We start from the raw sequence: 19,438 nt of genomic DNA, 5'->3' as shown, positions 1-19,438 counted from the left end.
CTCAGAGAAATTCTTACCTTTGTCGGGTTCAGACCGGTCCTTTATATAGGGATCTTGGGGACGGTTATTTGTCCAATAACCTCCCCGAGATTTGTGAAAGCCAACGAGTCCGAAGTTAACTTCCTCAACGGCTACTAAAATTGTAACCGCTAACGGAAGTTAACTTATTTGATGGATTCATCGAAATAGTTGCGGGTTTAGTAACCGCTACAGAGAGTCAAAAGTTCCAAGTGTTGCGTATTCGTCCATCTGGTGGACGACTGTTTGGTCGTCCATGGACGTCTGAAGGTCGTCCATGGACGACCTTCATCATGGACGACTTTATCGTCCATGGGAGACTTCACTGATCAAGAATAGTATTATTGTCTATGAACACTTTTACTTCTTCTGGGGTGATTCCAGGTTGAACTTGCTCAATTGGATCTGGACAACCACTTTGGACGAGCCGGAGTTAGACTAATTTTCTGCTCCCCTATCAGTTGCCCCTTTGTTCAAAGGGTCGTCCAGGATATTGTTGTGATTTTAATAAAATTTTGTTTTTTTGCGAGCCACGTGTCGCAAGGCTGTTGGTTGGCCAGTCGTGTTGAATCCATTTCCCCAAAGAATCGCCACGTGTCAACTTTTGAATGGCGAACGTCGCTTTAGTGACCCGGTTGCTGGGGCCTATAAATAGTGCATTCTCATTCATGCCCCTTACTCTTCTCTCATTTTCTCCTTTGCCATCTCGTCCAAGAGCCTCGTCTAGCCCTCGTCCTAGTTCTATCAGGTATTTCTTCTTTCTTTTTAGGTTTTCATCTTAAATATGTCTTCGTCTAGTAGTATAGAGAGGGAGATAGACGAGTATCAGGACGTTTCTTCTGGGAGTGAGGGTAGTGAGGATAGTGTAGATAGCTTGTCCTGTAGTGATTCCTCAGACGAGCATTACTCGTCTGGGGTTCTTGGCATTCCTTTGCAGGAATTCCAGGAACTACGACGTAGGATGGCTTTTGGATCTGGGGCTAGCTCGTCCAGACAGCCATCTAGCCCTCCTCAAAACGAGGAAGAGGACGAGGAGGACGTCATTTATAGTTGTGCCCTAGAGGTAGCATCTACCTTAGACGCTGCCAAGTTAAAAACTCTTGTAGATAGATACCAAAAGAACTTAACCCTCGTCTACTCAAGGCTGGAGAATGGTGTTGTTCTCCTTCCTCTGGTTTAGGGGTATATACTTCTTACCTTTTAGCTGGCCTTAGGTTTCCTCTAAATTCCTTCTGTAGAGACCTCTTCCAAAGGTTGGGTATTGGACCTAACCAGCTCAACCCCAATGGTTGGAGGACGATAGTTGTCATGCAAGTGTTATGGCGTGAGGCATTGGAAGGGAACCATCCAATAACGGTGGAAGAGTTCCTTTACTGTTATAAGCCCTCGGAGATAAAGAAATCTGCTGGTTTTTACCAGTTCTCGTCTAGAGGCTCTTATTACAGTTTAATTAAGGGTCGTAGCTCGTCTGACCGGCTTTGGAAAAAAGAGTTTTTTATTATTTTTGGAAATTGGGCTGGGGACCCAACTGATGTGGGTAGTTCCCCCTTCCCACCTTTTACCAGCCCTCTAGGTCGTCTTCGTCCTGAGGGTATGTTTTCTTTCCATTTTATTTCCTTTCTCCTTACTTTTTCCATCTTTCAGTCGTCTAACTCTTTTTCTTTGATGACGCAGCTGTTGCTCGTCCACGTTTGGACAAATTTTACCTGGACCGGATAGACGTGGTTCGTGCCTTCCCTGGGAGGACTTTCCATGATTTGGTTACTCTCACTCGTCTAGCAGCTTGGGGACTTGGCCCAGTGCCTACTGCAGAGAACCTTAGTCACGAGGAGACTACTCGTCGAAGTAAGTATCGTCCACTTCATTTCACTTACCTTTCTCTTCTATTTTTTTTTTTTTTTAATTGGCTTTCCTCGTTGCAGGAATAACTACAATGAGGGAAAACAAGGAAAAGATTGTAACTAGTGGGGACGAGGATGTTGTAGCGCCTCCGTCTGTCCAAGTGGCTTTCGTCCAGGCTGGGAAGAGGAAGTCTAAATCAATATCCAGTACTGTTGACTTGGACGACCTCCCAAGCCGTCGAGGCCCTAAGAAGCAAAAGCCTGCTAAGACTTCCCTTCCCAAGGTCCCCAAGTTTGTACCTCCAACCGTGAACTTGGACGAACCTTTGGTGGATGTGAAGCCCGTCCAAACAGTCCATCCCATCCAGAGTGATCCTCCTCCTCCACCCAAAGCTTCTCGCAAGCCCAGCTCGTCGGAGACCTCTAATCGTCCTTCCAATCTAGTTCTGGACGAGGGTTATACATGGCGGACGTTTAAAGGACTCGTCACTGATCGTGAAGTGAATGAGTGCTATAACATGTCAGTGAAGGAGTTTGAACGTTCTGGCATCCATGACCTTTTTAAGGTAAGTCTTTCCCTCGTCCTTGTGAAACTTTTTTTTTTTTTTTAATTGTAATTTGTCTAACTCCCTTTCGTCCATATGCAGGCTATGTCAAAATTTTATACAGCAACCTGCCAAGCCAAGGAGCTCGCTGCAGAGGCTAAGACGGCTAATGATAAAGCCAAGGAGTTGAACAATGAAGTGCTGCTAAAGAAGAGGGAGGTCCTCAGGTTGACCGAGGATTTTAATCGTCTACAAGGAAGTGAGACGAAGCTGAAGAACGAGGTGGAAGAGTTTAAGGCTGACAACTTAGAGAAGGATACCCGCATCGTCCATCTTGAAGGACAAGTTTCAGAGCTTACCTCGTCCTTGGAGAAGGCACGTGAAGAAGCTATTGCGGCCTTCAAGAAGTCTGACGAGTATAAGAATCGTCTAGACAGTCATTATGCAGCTGGCTATGAAGACTTCCGTGCTGATGCCAAGGAGGCATATCCTGATTTGGACTTCAACTCCTTCAAGCTTCCCCTTGCTACAGAGAGTTCCTTGTTGCAGACGAGTTCCGAGGACGTCAACATCATGGACGACACTAATACTGAAGTTACTCAGGACGACCCCAAGACTAGTTTGCCTAAATGATTTGCAATTTCCTTGAAAATTTGTTTTACTTTTATCTGGAAATGCCCGTTGTTTTGGGCTTTGTTTCTTCTTTCCTTTTTTTTTTTTATTCCAGTTCATATAAGTACAATTGTCTCGTCCAAGATTGTGGACGAGTTTTATATACAGTTTCATTTTCACAACTTTAGGGGTTTTTGGACATGGGTCGTCCACCCTTCCTTGAATTTCATGAAAAAAATGAATACTTCTATTTTCATCTTCCATTGTATTTGAACATATACATTTCCAGCTTTATGTATGAAATTTTTATTTTCATAAGTCATATCATTCGAGACTATGTGGTTCGTCCACCCAGGAATTCAGTTCGCCTCGTCTTGAGTATGGGGGTGAATTTTTTATTACATCACCATGATAGAGTAAATTGATTCCTTTCAGCTTATGTATAGTTCGTCTATGAATGACTTCCTTTTTGATTAGATTTTTTCATCATTCAAAATTATGGACGATCATTTTGTCGTCCTTGATGATTAGACTTCCCAGCGATTTCTCGTCCAATGCAATGGATTGTTAAGCTAGTTGAGGTCTTTGCTCGTCCGTGTCTCGGACAGACATTTCTCGGATTTCATCTCGTCTTGAGTTTTAGACGGATATACCCTTAACTTAGGTTTCATCTCGTCTTATGCTCCGAATGGATGGACCTTAGCTTCATTTTTTGCTTAGGTTTCATCTCGTCTCATGCTTTGGACGGATGTACCTTGTTTCATTTTTCCTTTGGAGGAAAGCTTATGGACGATATATCCTTGCGTCCAAGGATTTCATTCGTCCATGCTTATCTTTCTTTTTTGTGGATCAATCTGAATGAACATACAAAGAATGCCAATAATATACTTGAAAACACAATATATATATACTTGAAAATCCAAACTTATGTAAACAATCGTCCACAGGCATGGCACATGCTCGTGAGCTAGTGCCTTATTGAATTAAAAATACAAACCAACTCGTCCATGAATAGCACAAAAGTGAAAACACTAATGTACTTTCTAGGGGATTATTAAAATACTTAAAACACATGATAGTAGTAAACAAACACTTCTGCTCGTCCAGGTATCTCGTCCAAGGACACTTGTCAAGAGGCAGCACTTATTGATGGTATTTTCTTAGGTGCTCAACATTCCAAGGGTGTTCCAGCTTCCGCCCATCCAAAACTTCCAAATAATAGGATCCTTGCCTCTTGCAGTTGATAACCCTATAAGGTCCTTCCCAATTTGGCCCAAGTTTCCCGTAGGCCGGGTTTCTTGTTGCCAAGGTAATCCTCTTCAGGATGAGATCCCCGATGTTGAAACGCCTAGGCTTCACCATGGCGTCATATTGCCTTGCCATGAGATTTTTGTACCTCGCTGTCCTCTGTTCTGCATCCATCCTGACCTTGTCCATAAGGTCAAGGTTAAGACGGAGCTGTTCTTCGTTTTCTTCAATTTGATACTTCCTCACCCTGTGGCTTGTCATGTGTACTTCTGCCGGTATAACTGCCTCACTTCCATAGGCTAGTTTAAAAGGAGTTTCCCCTGTTGGAGTTCTCGCTGTCGTTCTATAAGCCCATAAAACACCTGGTAACTCATCCGGCCATATTCCCTTTGCCCCTTCGAGCCGAGTCTTGATGATCTTCAGCAAGGATCGGTTCTCTACTTCTGCCTGGCCATTGGCCTGTGGGTGGGAGGGTGAGGAGTAATGGTTCTTCATTCTAAGCTGTTCACAAAATTCCCTGAAAGGTGTGTTGTCAAACTGTCGTCCATTGTCAGACACTAGTACTCTAGGTACCCCGAATCTGCATACAATGTTCTTCCAGACGAAGTTCTTGACATTCTGCTGCGTAATTTTTGCTAAGGGTTCGACTTCCACCCATTTTATGAAGTAATCTATTCCTACCACCAGAAACTTCATTTGCCGAGTTCCAGTCGGAAAGGGCCCCAAAATGTCTAGTTCCCATTGCGCGAAAGGCCAAGGGGCCATCATTGGCGTGAGATATTCTGCTGGCTGTCTGGAAATGTTGCTGAAGCGTTGACATTGATCACATACTTTGACATATACCTTAGCATCAGCTTGGATGGTTGGCCAATAGAATCCGCTACGGATGACTTTATGGATGAGTGATCTGGCTCCCGAATGGTTTCCGCATGCTCCTTCGTGAACCTCCCTCAACATGTAATTTGCCTCGTCCGAAGCCAAACATCTTAAGAGAGGCTGGGAAAAACCTCTTTTGTATAACACTTCGTCTATAAGTACATACCTGGCTAACTTGACCCTGAGCTTCCTAGCTTCGTCCTTCTCTTCTAGAAGCCTTCCGTCCTTTAAGTATGACACTATTGGGGTCATCGAATTTCCGTCACCTTCTATCTGCAGCATTTCTGGAAAGTCTATACTTGGCATGTAGTGTACTTCATCCAACTCGTCTAACGCTTCATTTGCAGATGCTTCCTTTGCCAGAATATCTGCTTCCATATTCTCTTCCCTCGGGATTTGAACAAAATCAACTTTTTTGAATTTCTTTACAAGGCGTACCACCTTCCTTAGATATTTCTTCATTTTGTCTTCCTTGGCTTCGCATGTCCCATTTACTTGGCCTATGACCAATTGAGAGTCTCCCAAAACAAGTATTGAGTCTGCTTTTACAGACTTGGCCAACTCCAACCCCCTTTAGAAGGGTTTCATACTCCACTTCGTTGTTAGTAGTCTAGTATTGCAAACGGGCCTTGTACTTTAATTTGTCTCCTTCTGGCGACTGCAAAACAACTCTTATTCCTCCAACATACAATGTAGACGATCCATCTACATGGACGACCCATTTGTTGTTGTACTCTCCTTCCCCAAGATTTTCATGACTCGGAGTGAACTCTGCGATGAAATCTGCTAGGGCTTGAGCCTTTATTGCATTTCTCGGTTGGTAATGAATGTCGAATTCACTAAGTTCCACCACCCATTGAATCAGCCATCCTGCGGCTTCCAGCTTGTTCATTGCCTTCTTAAGCGGATGGTCCGTCATGACATTGATGACATGAACTTGGAAGTAATGTCTTAACTTCCTAGAAGCTGTTATCAGTGCAAAAGCCAATTTCTCTATAAGCGGATACCTTCCCTCTGCTCCTCTGAGTGCTCGGCTAGTGTAGTACACAGGTTTTTGTACTTTCCTTTCTTCTCTGATTAAAGCTGAACTTACGGCGTGTGGGGACATCGCTAAGTATAGGTACAGTTCTTCTCTTTGCACGGACGGACTTAATAATGGGGCAGTAGTGAGATAGTCCTTCAGGTCTTGGAAGGCCCTTTGACATTCATCCGTCCATTCAAATGCCTTCCTGAGGACTTTGAAGAAAGGTAAACATTTGTCTGTGGCTTTCGAAATAAATCTGTTCAAAGCAGCAACTCGTCTTGTGAGGGATTGGACTTCCTTGATACTCTTCAGTGGCTCCATGTCCAATATAGCTTGGATCTTGTCTGGATTCGCCTCGATTCCTCTTTGCGAAACCATGAACCCAGAAACTTTCCCGACGATACTCCGAATGCACACTTACTTGTTAGAAGTAGAAGGCGCCCTGGTGGGATCCTCACGGACAGAAAAAGATTGCATTCAGTTTGATAACGATCGAATGACATTGCTTCTTCGGCCCGAACCAAGGAATCCCTTAGATATGATGCAAACTGGATCTTGTTCTATCGTTGATCAGAGATTTCTCTATGAACAATACAAATCGGAGTTTGAAGAAGAAGGGGAACGAGAAGGAGTCCTCGACCCGCAACAGATAGAGGAGGATTTATTCAATCACATAGTTTGGGCTCCTAGAATATGGTGCCCTTGGGGCTTTCTATTTGATTGTATCGAAAGGCCCAATGAATTGGGATTTCCCTATTGGGCTAGGTCATTTCGGGGCAAGCAGATCATTTATGATGAAGAGGATGAGCTTCAAGAGAATGATTCGGAGTTCTTGCAGAGTGGAACCGTGCAGTACCAGACAAGAGATAGATCTTCCAAAGAACAAGGCTTTTTTCTAATAAGCCAATTCATTTGGGACCCTGCGGATCCACTTTTTTTCCTATTCAAAGATCCGCCCTTTGTCTCTGTGTTTTCACATCGAGAATTCTTTGCAGATGAAGAGATGCCAAAGGGGCTTCTTACTTACCAAACAGACCTTCCTACATCTATATATAAACGCTGGTTTATCAAGAATACGCAAGAAAAGCACTTCGAATTGTTGATTTATCGCCAGAGATGGCTTAGAACCAATAGTTCATTATCTAATGGATTTTTCCGTTCTAATACTCCATCCGAGAGTTATCAGTATTTATCAAATCTGTTACTATCTAACGGAACGCTATTGGATCAAATGACAAAGACATTGTTGAAAAAAAGATGGTTCAACTTCATCTTATATCGCCGAAGTGTTTCAAAGGTTTCTTGTAGGTCGTCTAGATGGCTTCCCCCGTCTATGCTCTTCACAAGCATGTCGTCGACATAAACCTCCACATTTCGCCCTATCTGTGGACGAAACATGTGATTCACCAACCTTTGATAAGTTGCCCCTGCGTTCTTCAAACCGAAGGGCATCACTTTGTAGCAAAACAAGCCTTGACTGGTAATGAAGGAAGTTTTTTCCTGATCAGCTTCATCCATCTTGATCTGATTATATCCTGAGAAGGCGTCCATGAAGCTCAGCAACTGATGGCCAGCTGGAGAGTCCACCAATTGATCAATGCGTGGCAAAGGATAACTATCCTTGGGACATGACTTGTTCAAGTCAGTGAAATCTACGCACATTCTCCACTTTCCATTTTCTTTCTTCACCATCACCACATTGGCTAACCAATCCGAGTAATAAACTTCCTTAATGAACTGTGCCGTGGTCAGTTTCTGAACCTCTTCCTTTATCGCCTTATCCCGCTCGGGAGCGAATACCCTCTTCTTCTGACGAACAGGCTTAAAAAAGGGGTACACATTGAATTGATGAGTGATCACACTTGGGTCGATTCCTGGCATGTCGTCATGACTCCATGCAAAAACGTCGATACTCTTTCTCAGGAATTGGATGAGGTCTTTTCTTGCCTTCTCCTTCATACCTGTTTCAATTCTGGTGAATTTCTCGGGATCATCTTCTTGCAAAAGAACATCTTCCAATACCTCTGTGGGCTCTACAATAACCCTTCTTTCCTCGATACTCATTGTCTGCACCTGTTCGTCCAAAGCCATCATGGCTAAGTAGCATTCTCTAGCTGCCAACTGATCTCTTTGTGCTTGCCTTATCCCGTACTCTGTAGGGAATTTGACTGATAGATGGTAGGTAGACGTTATCGCCTTCCAACTGTTCAGAGTTGGTCTTCCAATAATGGCATTGTATGAAGACGAACAGTCCACCATGAGGAAATTGACTTCCCTAGTTATCTGCTGCGGGTATGACCCTACCACAACTGGTAATGTAATGGTGCCTACGGGTTGCACCTTCATTCCTCCGAACCCTATCAGTGGTGAGCAGACTGAACGAAGTTGTTCCCGCCCAAGCCTCATCTGTTGGAAGGCAGGGTAGTACAATATGTCCGCTGAGCTTCCATTGTCAATTAAGACTCTCCTGGTCATATAATCTGCAATAAGCAGAGTAATGACAATCGCATCGTCATGCGGGTGATGGATCCTCTCAGCATCTTCGTCGGTGAAGGAAATGGCCGGCTCGTCCCTTGATCTCGTCCGTGGTGATCGTCCAGAGAGCTGGACGTTTTGCACCACTTTGAGATATGTCTTCTTTGACTTGGAAGATTGCCCCATCGAGTTTCCTCCAATGATAATCCTTATCTCTCCTAGTGGGGGTCGGGACGATTCCTCCATTTTTCCTTTCAACTTTTCATCTCTATGATCCCTTCCAACGAAGTGCCTCAGCTTTCCTTGTCTAATAAGATTCTCAATCTGCTACTTCAGGTCATAACATTCATCCGTGTCATGCCCATGGTCCCTGTGGAAGCGACAATATTTACTCTTATTACGCTTATTGGGATCTCCCTTCATCTTCTCTGGCCATTTTAGGGAAGGGTCGTCTTTGATTTGCATGAGCACCTGATCGAGTAGAGCATTCAGGGGCGTATAGTTTTGGCTTCTTCCCAAAGGACCTGTCTTCCTGTTATCTCGTTCCTTCTTATCTTCCGTTCGTCCCTTCTTTGGACGAGGGCCTAATTCTGAGTGACGTGCTGGATGCGCTTCCATCCTTTTAGCTCTTTTCCTCTTCTTGGCTATGATCGCATCTTCTGCATTCATGAAGTTCTGAGCCGAATGGACGAGCTCAGCCATAGTTTGAGGCTCCTTCTCATATAGCTTGTGGATAAATAAATCAGAATTAATCCCGTTGTGGAAGGCTGCCAGTAGAAGCTTGTCCTCCACCTCGTCCACACTAAGGGCTTCCCTGTTGAAGCGAGTGATGAATGACCGCAGGCTTTCGTTCTCCCCTTGCTCTATGGTTAGCAAGCTGGACGAGGAACGCTTATGTCTTTGTCCCCCGATGAAGTTGTTAACAAATAGTTTTCTTAACTCTTCGAAAGAACCTACAGAACCTGGAGGTATTTTGCTGAACCAAACTCGCGCCGGGCCTTTAAGGGTGGTAGAGAAGGCTTTACACATGATTTCATCAGGGACCCCTTGAAGGTGCATAGTTGTCTTGAAAGTAGCAATGTGGTTAAACGGGTCACGCGTTCCGTCGTACGAATCCAGGGAAGGTAGTTTGAATTTTGATGGTAGAGGATGATCGTTGATGGAAGCCGTAATGGGAGAGTCGGTTCTGTGGACCAAATCTTCTATAGGATTCGTTCTCCTTATGTTCTCTTTCATTTCCTCCATGACTCTCTTCATTTGGTCCATCTCTTCTTTCAAGTGTGTTACCGTCCGTGAAGTGGTGCTTCTTAACTGACTTCCAATCTTAGGATTTTCTCTATCGCCGTGACCTTGTGTTTGTCCTTCATGTTCCTCACGTGTCTGTCTTCTCTGATTGATCTCCATTCTTATCTCTTGGTTTTGGCGAGTCAACTCCGCCATTGTAGCCGCCATAGATTGCACATGTTGAACAAACGATGTCTGCATGACTGGTGCGGATTGGCGATCGCGTTGGGGATCACTTGAAGCGCCTCTGCTTCCCTGACGGCCCGGGCTAGTAGCCCTCGACCTGGTCCTGACCATCCTAACCTTTTGTCGCAGAAAAGAAAGTTGCAAAACAATCTCTTTCCCGCAGATGACGCCAACTGATATCGCTCCGAATCAGTAAAGTGGATGATCTGGCTTCGGTGGGCTACTTCTGTGGTGGAAGGCCTACAAGAAACAAACAGTCAAAGAGGAAACCGGAGAATACCGGCCAAACCCTCTTCGATGAAGAAGTTAGTCTCGCAGAGAAGGGAGTTCCAAGTATTTGGGGGTAATGTCTCAGAGAAATTCTTACCTTTGTCGGGTTCAGACCGGTCTTTTATATAGGGATCTTGGGGAGGTTATTGGACGGTTATTTGTCCAATAACCTCCCCAAGATTTGTGGAAGCCAACGAGTCCGGAGTTAACTTCCTCAACGGCTACTAAAATTATAACCGCTAACGGAAGTTAACTTATTTGATGGATTCGTCGAGATAGTTGCGGGTTTAGTAACCGCTACAGAGAGTTAAAAGTTCCAAGTGTTGCGTATTCGTCCATCTGGTGGACGACTGTTTGGTCGTCCATGGATGAGTGTTGCGTATTCGTCCATCTGGTGGACGACTGTTTGGTCGTCCATGGACGTCTGAAGGTCGTCCATGGACGACCTTCATCATGGACGACTTTATCGTCCATGGGAGACTTCACTGATCAAGAGTAGTATTATTGTCTATGAACACTTTTACTTCTTCTGAGGTGATTCCAGGTCGAACTTGCTCAATTGGATCTGGATGACCACTTTGGACGAGCCGGAGTTAGACTAATTTTCTGCTCCCCTATCAGATGTAATTTTATTTTGTTTGATTTAATAAGAGTTCCATTTTTCTATTAAAAAAAAACACTTAAATAAATTTCCTCTCCCCCCCCCCCTCCCTCTCTCTCTTTAAGGCATTAGCAAAGGTAATTTTTTTAGTACTCATTCTTTTTTATGTTTTCTTGCTTACATGTTTGTTTGTACGTCTTAATCTTACAGAAGTTTATAATTATGAAAGGATTCTCCCTAACTCTCTTTAAGTTTAAGCCTACATTTAGGGGTTCACAAAGGAATGAAATGGAATAATCATAAAGGAATGGAGTGAAATGCATTTAAGTAAAGAAAATGAATGGAAAAGAAAGAAATGGAAATAAATTAGATAATCTTGTTTGGATATTTTAAAATAAAAGAATGGAAATGAATGAAAGGTAAGTAATCTTATTTGGGAGTAACATAAAGTTAAAGGAATAATATCATTTTATGACTCTATTACTATTAAAGTCTTATTTTAAAATAAAAGGTTGAATATATAGGAGTATTTTGTGAGTTTTAGTAATAAAATTCATTAAATCTAATTTTATTCCCTCCAATTTAAAGAGAATGAAAATTTGAGATTTTGTGTGAATAGAGAAGAATGAGTTTTCCCTCTTAAGCTCTACCCATTATAGTCCCTCCCATTTAAACTTCCAAGCAAGACATTAAAATTTCTGAATAAGGGAAAAAATAGAATATTTAAAATTTTTTTTTATTCCTATTAATTCCCTTCTTCCAAACAAGTTGTAACTTGTAAGTTTTCCAAAAAAAAAAAAAAATTTTGAGAAACCTATTTTCAAAATTAAAACACTATTTTATACTAGAATTTGGATTCTTGAAAAGAAAAATACTAAAATTTGTGTATATTTCAATTGGTCATTTTGTATATAGAAATACAAAGAAAAAATAGGATACAATATAAAAAATATGAATAATTTTTAATTTTTTTCTAATAAAAAAATTAAGAGCCATATCTTTACTCTCATCCGATACTAAAATTACTTAATAGTAAGTTAGTGCAACTACTCTCACTGCCACGAGAGAAGAAAATTGCTTCGACCGCTCTCCCAGTCCTAGAGAGAGAGATAGCTGCTTCAATATCACTTACCATATAAGTTTTTTTCTTGACAAGAACTTGGAGGAAAGAGACGAGGGAGAAGGGAAAGTCAAGAGCAAAGCGTAAATCAAGGTTGCTGCAACCGCAAGTGGTTGTCAACTTGAAAATTCAGGTTGGTGCGTTAATGAGTGCATATGATGTGTTTGTGAAAATGTCTGAATGAGCTTTTTTTATTTATTTATTTTTTTTGTTATTTGTTTGTGTTTTCAAGGTGCTTGTCTCGCCTGTTCATATGTGGGTTGGTGTTGGATGCTCTTCTTCGGTTCCATCACTACCTTATGGTAAGATTTACATCCAGTTTCACTTTCTCACTCTAATTTGTCACAATCTTTTACACCTCTAATTTCCCATCAGTTTTTCTTAGCTATAGTCCCTTTGAGTTTCCCAACTTTGCGTGCCGCTCAGCTAATAGACAAACATTATTATGTTCTTTTGCATTTTATGGATATGACCCTGTTTCTAATTATTCCTCACCTTTTACTTCACCAGCTTTGGTGGGAACTGGGAGGAATCAGTTGGATTTGTGCTTTTGAAATGATTTAAAGTGAAATCCTCTCATCTGTATTCAATGTAAATATTTTTTGATAAGTATACTCTTGTGTAAATATTATGCAACATATGTGTAAATTCATATTCCCTTCTTCTTTTGTCAAGAAAATTTGAAGAATTTTGGTGCTTTTGTTTCAATTATAGTTAAATCATGAACCCATATAGAAATTTTCTACATATTCTATTACATGGTTGATTTTTTTTTTCCCTTGTTTATTTTTTATGTTAGATAAAAACAAATTAATAAAAAAATAGTTGGTAAAGGAATAGATCCGTCAAGATTATCACGGAGAACATAATCCCTTATTTGGTTATGGAATATATATGTGTGTGTAGACTGATAATTCATAGATAGGCATGCTGTCATTAAGTGCAATGAATGTGTAATTAAACCTGAATGTCATGATAAGGTTCCTCTAGGCTCTTGCTAAGTTCTACCTTAATTATTCATTTTGTTAAGTTAAGATAGCTTGACCCTGGTAAATTAATTCAATTATCCAAGTTGATTAATTAAGTCAAATTACATGCAAATTGTGGAGGCACCAACAAATCACCAAATAAACTAAATACAGCGGAAATTAAATTGACACGGTGATTTGTTGACAAATGGGGAAAACTTTTTGCAAGGCAAAAACCTCACTGGGTAAATTTAAGATCACCACTCAAAAATCCACTAATCAGTAATCAAGCGGTTACAAGTATAAGGAATCTTACCACTGCCCTAGCCTATCCCAAAATACCAACCTATAGTTGAACATTCGCTCCAATGCCCAATTGGACTTGATCTTGTAGTAGCCTTCTTTTATTTGATGCATAAATCTCCAATCTATGACTAACTCCTTTGCACATATCCCAGTACGTAACTAACTCCAACAACTTGAATGATTGTTGTTGGTTGCAAAGTTCTTCACTTCATAGATGATAAAGATCAGGAAACACTTGATTACAAAACTCTATGGCCTACAAATGTAATAGTTTCTCATAGAGAAAACTGAATTCCTAGTCACTGTATTCATGTGTGACGGCTCTTAAAATAAGCCTTATATATGTCTAGGGTTGTGAGAAAAGAAACCCTAAAGAAATACATCAACATGGGCCGAAATTCAGATTTGGAAATTCTGAATTCATAAAGCTCGATAGATCGAGCTTATGTCGAGTTGCCCAATAAATCTCGATAGCAGCTTTTTGTCGAGCTATCTGTTGAACTTCAGTAAAATAGCTTTTTTTCACTTGTTTCTTGGATCAATTTTCATGTCTTTAATACAACTACTTGATATATATCAAACCCAACTTAGATCTACCCAATTTACAAGTAAAGAACGTTTTGTCAAAGGATTAGTCAATTAAATAGAAAATATGACCCTAATAATCTCCCCCTTCGGCAATCCGTGACAAAACCACAAGCATAATTATGAGAGAAGTATAAAACAACAATCTCCATAACTATTACACAAAGAACTACATAAGCCTAACTAATACAATGAGCTCTTGAAAAACTTTTGAAAGTTCAAAAACGTGTAAAAACACCTTTGAACGTTTAGACCCCCAAATTACAACTCAACCAATTCAAGCAATATGTCAAACAACTAGTGTGCAGAAACTTAACATATGCTATAATATGAAATTGGTTAAAAACTATCTAAGCCATAACAAAATAAAACCACAGCAGATAATAAAAAGGCAAAGATAGAGAGGAAGGAAGATGCAAACACAAAGACAACACGCAATGTGTTATCGAAGAGGAAACCGAAGCCCTCGGCGTAAAACCTCTCCGCCGCCCTCCAAGCGGTAAACAATCCACTAGAAAATACAGTTGGGATACAAGGACAGCAATAGACCCTCCAAGCCTAATCTACCCAGTGCACCTAAGCCCTCCAAGCTTCTTGCTCCAACGAGGTTGCGCCGAACCTTTTTCTTTTTTAGCTTTCCGGATTCCGCTACTAGACCGTAGCATCAACCAATGAAGATTGGTTCCTTCCTAACTGCTTCCCAGAAACCCAAACAACTATCTCACAGTGATGATGATGGTGAGAACCAGGTTTGGTATAATGCCTCTCAAGGATTTTACAATGGAGAGGAAGAGAGTTGAGGAATTTGAAGAGTCTCTAAGGTAGAGATTGTAGGTGAAACAATCTGGTTTTTCTTTAGGGTTTCTCTCTCAAAATTCTCTCTGGAAGCTCTCTTTCAATCGTGGGTAAAAGGGGTATTTATACTGGAGTGGGAGAGGAATGTGAAACGTCAGGTTTTACAAAAATAGGGGTGGCTCGCGGCTTGACTAAGTCGTGAGATCCAGTCGCGAGATAACCGTATGACCAGTTGTCCTGTTTTGTCCTGTAGTGCTCCAGCTAGTATGACTGTTCATCTTCCAGCATGCTTGGCACGTGTACTGCTTCTGGCGGCTTGCAGCCGCGAGTCACCTGCGAGTCCCAGCTGTGAGTCTCTGTTTTCTTACACACTCTTGAGCAATCTTCACTCTATCTCACTCACTATCCTTACATCAAACCACCTAAATACAGGGTTACTAAATGCTGAATTACAAGCAAATTTGGCACGGAATAAAGCCAATTAGATGGTTGAATAAATTCAACCTTACAATCTCCCCCTTTGGCTATTCCGTGACAAAACCCTAAAACAGACTCTAGACTTAACATGTGAGTTGGGAACAGTTGAACAAAACTCACTCACACCTAACTCTAGAAGCTGTGAAGCACTTGAATCATATGAACATAATACTCCTGAAACACAACAATACACCATGATCATTGTAAGCAGAAAATTATAAATGCATATGAAACAGACAATATGTGATCAAGCAAAAATGGATTTAAGAAACAAATCATAGCTTGATTAACCAAGTGAACACCACAAGGTAGTGATCACAGTGCTCATTCACACTTGGAATGAACACAAGGACATACAAGTTAACAAGCACAAGGCAAGACACTTGTATGCTCAACACTCAACCAATGCATAACACACAAAGTATATGCATCTAGGAACAATCCTACAAGGGCACAAGAGTGACAGTACATAAACCAAAATGCAGAACATTTAGATTAAAGTACTGATTTCAACATAGCAAAAAGGCTGCACTAAGCAAGGTACAAACCATATAGCCTACAAACTATGCATAAAACATAAACTCTAAAAGTTTACAAAAGCACATGGGTACAAATCACAAAACATCCTGAATAACATCATCAAAATATATTAAAGATAAAACCAAGAGTATAGATTAAGAGTTAGAAACAACTATACACAAAAAACATAGTGTATCAAACCCATAAAAGCATTAAATAGTCCAACAAACATAAATCTAAAACCATAAGTTTAGAGGATAAGACTAAAAACAAAAGTATGTGTGTGTGTGTACTCCCCCTATCACTATGCACACTTCCCTTTGAAACTTCCTCCCCCTTACTGAATGCTTTCCCCCTTTTTGTCACGAATAGCTAAAGGCTCTCGTCCAACTTTCGTTGAATATCATCTAGCTGATTCTCCATAGTCTCGAGACGCATTTGGACATGGTTGTTTGTGGAGTAGAGAAGTGCCACAAGCTCATCAACGCGTTTCTGAATATGCTCAAGTACACTGCTGACTCTATCAGTATGAGAAGCAGTCTGTGCTTGCGGAATATTAGCCGGTGAAGCTTCAGGAACAGCATGTGATGTAGATGTGGTATGTGCAGGTGTCTCTAAGTCAGGGGCAGATGGAGTAACCGGAGAGATGAGAGCACTCCTTGGTGATTTAGAGGAGTGACTTTTGCTAGCTTGAAGAGTGAACAGGGAAATGGGACGTTGACGAGTCAACATTTTTCCATCTGCAGGAGGAATAATGCCTTCACGAAGAATGAGCTTCATGATGAGACTGCAAAATGGAATGACTTCTCGAGCTGCAGATCGACACGCGGTCTTCCTCAAGGTGTAGTAGATGTGAGCACATATATCAATGGGGGCTCCTGTAATAAGGTCACAAAGAAACAGAGCTCTCCCAAGATTGATGAATGTAGTGTTGGACAGTGGGTAGAGATTGGTGAACATGATCAACTTTAGTGTGGTCAGCTCAGGTGCAAACTTTGCGGTACTAATGGATGTTCCTGCACTGGATACTTCATGATCGTATCCTAGGATTTGTAAGATTTCTCCAACTTTTGGATTTCGTTCATCGTAAGGAGTTATATTCACGTTCTGAGGTCTGGTGATGCCGAGAAGATCTGCGATGGAGTCTGGAGTAACACTAAACTCTGTTCCTCTGACCCAGAAAATGAGTTCAGGTCCAAGATCAGTTGCATTGGAGAAGCATTCTTTGACCAGCTCATCCATTGGATCATCAAAGTTCCCGAACAAGTTTGCCTAATCTCGGTTCTCAAAGATTCGAGGGATGAAAGTGGTTCCTAAGGTGTTGAACTCTACCACCCGTTCCACTATAGTGGTTGACTTGTCAAACACGTTTGAGTAGATGTGTGAGTTAATCGGAAGTCTGAACCTATTCTCATTGGGATCTTGAGATGCCTGAGATGATAGTCGAGTCCTTTTAGCAACTGGTGTTGCTGGTTCGTTAGCAACAATGTCTTTACCCCTGCAAGATCGACGAGACATCTGCAAGATAACAGGCCCATAGCAAAGAACCAAACAATAATACCACACAAGATAAATGTCAACATGATTCAGTGTAAACAGAATTTCAATATATAAACACAAACTGAAGATAGTGCAAACCCAACCAAACTTCCATCAATACAAAGAAGCACAAAATAACAGGTGCAGCAAAAAGGTGATAGTGCATAGAGACATAGATAGACAACACAACTGACAAAACTGTCAATGAGACAGGTTATCATGACCATGATATGCAAACAGATACAGCATTCGAACATTTAGAGCAGATAACATAAATCACTCCACCAGAGATATGAACAAGGGGAAAATATTTCAACATGAAGAAACCAATCATCCACACTTGAGCACATGGTTGAGAGACAAACATTAAAAAAAAACTCAGTAACCAATACCGAACATCAACAACAATACTCAAGCAAGTGAAATGAGTAAGTCAAATAGACACCAAACCCATTTAACAAAAGATTTTCAGACTCAATAATAGGCAAATATCAGAACAATGAAAATCACATTGTGACCGCTCAACATGAAAACAGATGAGAACAATATCAAACAAGACACGCCATACCCATTTCACAAGAGAGAAGTATTTCGAACACAATATCAATCCAAACAGTAGCAAGAATATCCAGGAAAAGGGAAAATGAGATTGAGAAAGCAAAAACCCATACCTTTTCTTGATGATTTGGATAAGAAATGAAGCACCAATGAGGTTTGAAAATGGATTCACAAAGTGTTTGGAAAGGAGAAAGTTTAGAGAGAAGGTGAACAGTTACCAAAAGTTCGAGGGAAAACTGAAAAAGGTTTAAAAACTGCTCCTGTTTCTGCCAAACACGCGAATTTCGCGACTTGATTAAGTCGCCACACAGTCGCCAGATCAAGCTGCCAAAGCACTCAAGAACAAAAATTTGAAAAATTTTTCTAAGTGTTTTTCGCGACTGGAAGGTCTACCCGCGAGTGAGTCACGAGCTGAGCCGCGAAACTCTCTGAGTGAACCTCGCGACTGGACCTTCCACTCGCGAACAAGTCGCCAAAAATGACCAGCGAAGATGCGACTGAGGCTCGCGACTTGACATACCCGCGACTGAGCCGCCAAAACAGGGCAAAACTGGATTTTTAAGATTTTTAGATTTTTCAAACAAAATACTTTCCAAAAACACTTAAAGCATTCAAAAATCTTTTTGTGCTTGAATTAATAAAGATTGAGCATGTGAAAACACATTTCAACAAGTACAATCACACAAATGAATATGGCATTTATTGAACATAAACTTGTGTGTTGTGTGTGGATATCAATAATGAGATAGTCCTTAGTTTAATGTGAAGCTTCAATGATCAATTCAACCAAGACATACACAGTTAGCACTAGATCATGTGACCCATCTCAATTATAGAAATATGTATATATGACCTCCCACAAAACTTGGTAACATAACTTGGAGCTTAACATTTGACTCCACTTTTAATCAACATTTGATCTTTTTGATCTTTTGATGCAATCATCTCTCATTGTGAGAGTGATATATGACATTTCACTTTAAAGAACAGGCCTTTGGCCTTTTTGAATAAACATTCACTTTAATATAAGGTCGCTTACCCTTTTTCCTAGTCGAATACTAGAATGTGCGACAGGCTTTTGCAGCTCAAAATCTCTTTTCATTTGGAGATTTACATTTGGTGAGCTATTTTTAGAAAAACAAAAATAAAGAGTGGGAAGATATATAGACACAAGTCTATGCATGTCTCAAGATTAACATAACCATTCACTAATCATTCATGACAAGTTTGAAAATCTATTTACAACAATTACATAGATTTCAAGATTTTTCCCACAGTGATATAAGTGCATGAAAACAAGCAATGTTCGAAAATACACAAAGCCATTAGCACAAAGGTACAAGGCAAAACAAGTTTTGAGACAAAAACTCAACAAAGTCAATCAAGTTTTTTGATTTTCTAATTTTTTTTATGTGATTTTTGGATTTTTGACACAAGAAACAAAAAGATTGATAAGACAAAAAAAATAGTATTCACAAGAAGACAAGCAAACAACCAACATCAAAAATAACAAGCAAAACAAACAAACATTGTCATAAAGCATAGGAAGTATTAATGCATGGACATGTTGTAATGCTTATGCATGAGTACC

The 19,438-nt window shown here is 40.8% G+C and overlaps 1 long non-coding RNA gene across 1 annotated transcript; it reads left to right on the top strand.

The window, feature by feature from the left end:
* Positions 1 to 11,952: 11,952 nt before the first annotated feature.
* Positions 11,953 to 12,754, top strand: LOC115967622. Its single transcript, XR_004086499.1, has 3 exons — positions 11,953 to 12,233; positions 12,333 to 12,402; positions 12,611 to 12,754. It is a non-coding gene; the product is annotated as an uncharacterized LOC115967622 (long non-coding RNA).
* Positions 12,755 to 19,438: the final 6,684 nt, after the last annotated feature.

Source organism: Quercus lobata, chromosome 11 (assembly GCF_001633185.2).
Source record: "Quercus lobata isolate SW786 chromosome 11, ValleyOak3.0 Primary Assembly, whole genome shotgun sequence".
Classification (NCBI taxonomy): Eukaryota; Viridiplantae; Streptophyta; class Magnoliopsida; order Fagales; family Fagaceae; genus Quercus; species Quercus lobata.
The sequence above is the reverse complement of the archived record's forward strand: the minus strand, read 5'-3'. Positions and strand labels throughout refer to the sequence as shown.